This window comes from Bison bison, unplaced genomic scaffold (genome assembly GCF_000754665.1).
Source record: "Bison bison bison isolate TAMUID 2011002044 unplaced genomic scaffold, Bison_UMD1.0 scf7180017860456, whole genome shotgun sequence".
NCBI lineage: Eukaryota > Metazoa > Chordata > Mammalia > Artiodactyla > Bovidae > Bison > Bison bison.
In genome coordinates, this window is record NW_011491028.1 from 225,781 (window position 1) to 229,546 (window position 3,766).

Below are 3,766 nucleotides of genomic sequence, written 5' to 3' on the forward strand. Positions count from 1 at the left end.
CAGCTTCATGGGAAATAGATGGGGAAACAGTGGAAACAGTGTCAGACTTTATTTTTGGGGGGCTCCAAAATCACTGCAGATGGTGATTGCAGCCATGAAATTAAAAGACGCTTACTCCTTGGAAGGAAAGTTATGACCAACCTAGATAGCATATTCAAAAGCAGAGACATTACTTTACCAACAAAGGTCCGTCTAGTCAAGGCTACGGTTTTTCGTGTGGTCATGTATGGATGTGAAAGTTGGACTGTGAAGAAGGCTGAGGGCCGAAGAATTGATGCTTTTGAACTGTGGTGTTGGAGAAGACTCTTGAGAGTCCCTTGGACTGCAAGGAGATCCAACCAGTCCATTCTGAAGATCAGCCCTGGGATTTCTTTGGAAGGAATGATGCTAAAGCTGAAACTCCAGTACTTTGGCCACCTCATGCGAAGAGTTGACTCATTGGAAAAGACCCTGATGCTGGGAGGGATTGGGGGCAGAGGAGAAGGGGATGACAGAGGATGAGATGGCTGGACGGCATCACTGACTCGATGGACGTGAGTCTGGGTGAACTCTGGGAGTTGGTGATGGACAGGGAGGCCTGGCGTGCTGCAATTCATGGGGTCGCAAAGAGTCAGACACGACTGAGCGACTGAACTGAATGAAACTGAACTGAACTGAAAGTAATTATCTCATGGGATTGTCCAGAAGATTAAATGAAACAGTTTCCATAAAAGTTTTATTAGCTTTATTAGTTCCTGGCCCCAAATAAGTATCAGTTACTTTTAGCAAACAAAATTAAAATGTTTATTATTGCTTCTCCTTTAATCAAGTAGATTGACAAGTAGCCAGTTTTTCATAGATATCTATTATCTCACAGCTATATCAAGCAACTTACCTTGTGCCTTTGCCAAGAAAGTTTTGTCTCTAGTATCTCAGTGCCCTGCTGTTTCATCTTTCCTTTGCAATTAATTGATTTGGTGCTTACTTGCTTTTTACTGTGAAAAAAGAGATCAGCAGAAGAGGTGTCCATGCTTCAACCACAGTGCCTTCAACCTTGCTTGAATGTAGAGGTTGCAAGGATCACAAGCTCCACAGACTGCAGGATAGCTTTGCTCCAAAGGAGCTCATCGCCATATTGTTCTCCAGCATAGCAAAGCTAATGTGAATTGTTTAAGTTGTTTCAACTGATGAATTAGAACTTCACTGAACCACACAGCAATAATGGAGGTGACTTGCTATTTTACTTTCTGTATTATACCCTGCTAAGGGAATTATTTCGGAGAAGGCAATGGCACCCCACTCCAGTGTTCTTGCCTGGAGAATCCCAGGGACGGGGGAGCCTGGTGGGCTGCCGTCTATGGGGTCGCACAGAGTCGGACACGACTGAAGCGACTTAGCAGCAGCAGCAGCAGCAAGGGAGTTATTTGGCAGTGACAAAGCTTCTCTTCTGGTGTTCTACTGTCAGAATCCTAGGATGTTGATGTTGGAAATTTCCCCCTCCCATCAAATACTGGTTCTAAATGCACAGAACTGTTTGAGAAATCAGATACAAAACTATCATAAGTTTAAATTACCAATATTCTTTCTATGCTTTCCTACTCCCATTAATAGCAGGAACCTGTAGCTTTTCACTTTCTAGTCCTGTAACAACTTTCAACATGCCAGAAGCATAATTCCCTCCAGAAGTCTCCTCCATCCAAAATATCGATATATTGCTTCCCAGGTGGCACCAGTGGTAAAGAACCCGCTTGATAGTACAGGAGACATAAAAGACACTAGGTCAGGAAGATCCCCTGGAGGAGGGCATGGCCACCCACTCCAGTATTCTTGCCTGGAGAATCCCATGGACAGAAGAGCCTGGCGGGCTGCAGTCCGTGGGGTCAAAAAGAGTCTGACATTCTTCTCCCTTATATTTTTTAAGAACAAGTACATACAATAGCAATTGTATTTTAACATTTTTTTCTGAAATGTTAGTTTTCCAAAATTGAAAAATATTTTTGACCCGTGGGATCTTTTAGACAATTTGTCAGCTGACTTTGAAACCATGAGTGTTTTTGTTTTTGTTTTTATCATTCCAAACAGTGGGGAACATCCAGAACAAAAGTTTATTAGTTCATCAGGAAGGCAGTTTTTTTTACTTAGTTTATTAATGGCAATTTCACTTTTTTCTCACTAGCTCAGGCAGTAACCAGTCTTCTGTTAGTTCTTGTTCACTGTTTTGTAGCATAAACTCATCTTGTTGTTTTGCTTATATTATGTATCAGTAAATATTAAAACCCAGTTAACACTTAAGCTAGAAAAGCCATGTAGGCATCTCTGGACTCATACACTTGGTTGCAGCCACTTTAGTAAAATAGGGTGGATCACATGCCAGTGAAGCAACTATTATGGTTCCACAAACAACACCTCTCATTATCCCACTTTACTTTTCTTGTCTTACATCTTACACTGCATGGTAAGGCATCTTATACTTCCCTGATTCTGTACTCCAAGAGTAAGTAGTTGTTGCTAAATCATTCACTGCTTAATACCTTAGATGCAGGGGTATGGTGAAACCTTTTTTGATTCCCCAATATTTATTTCATATATTATATAAAGCATACTGTCAACAAATATTTGTTTAAAGAGTGTATGAATGAATAAATAAAATAGAACAGGCTGTATGAGAAGCTAAAATAATATAGCTTTGCATTTGTTCAGTGTAATTATTTCCCCAGCTATCCCCTGGCATATGAAGAACAATATTTTTATCATGTTTGGGTGTGGAAATCAAGAGGTTAGATGCCTTACCTAAAGTCATCCAACAAGCATTTGGTAGAACCAGTTCTAGAATGTGATTGATGGAAACAGAGCTATACTTAATGCCTATCATATTCCTGACAAATGAACAGTGACTGTGAAGAGTGTCACTTGTAGCTGAGGCTAAAAAATAAATTTTACACATAGTATAATACTATAGTTGTTGGGCTTCCCTGGTGGCTCAGCAGTAAAGAATCCACCTGCAATGCAGGAGACACAGATTCAATCCCTGGGTCGGGAAGAGCACCTGCAGAAGAAAATGGCAACCCATTCTCATATTCTTGTCTGGAACATCCCATGGACAGAGGAGCCTGGTGGGTGACAGTCCATGGGGTCACAAGAGTCAAACACGACTTAGCAACTAAACCACTGCTACCACTAGAGCAGTTACTATTGGCTAACTATGCAACATTTAGTCCCCATATTTTCTTGGAATTAATGTGCAGGTAGTTGCCCCTCAGGAAAAACATCCTGACTGGTTTAAACTAATCCTGGTAACTCTATTTTTCTTAACAATTTTAGTTTAAGAAGAACGTATGATTCAGTTCCAGCCACTAAGATATGAAGGTCAGTCTACTGGGAAGTTTCTGGGCAAGTTTTTTTGGGCCTAAGAAAGAATCAAATGATGGAGTGATGATTAGTCAATGGTCAATGGATTGGAGGTTCTATTGAATCAGAGGAATATTGCAGTTGGCACAGTAAAATACTCTGGAAGAAAAGAAAATGGTATTTAGTGAATGAAATGCTTAATGGATATTTTGGAGGTGGTACAGTGGTGGTTATTGATTAATGGAGACATTTTAGAATATAAGATTAAGAAAGCTTAACCAAGGTAATTTATAGAATACAAATCTTTTAGAAGTAAGGAGGTTAAAAAAAAATGAGAGGTCAAGAAATTTTGAATCAAAACTTTTGTTCCTGGTTCTATATTCTGTTCTTATTGGACTTAAGCCCCAGTAGCGTCTCACCTTCCAGTAGCCTGTGCACC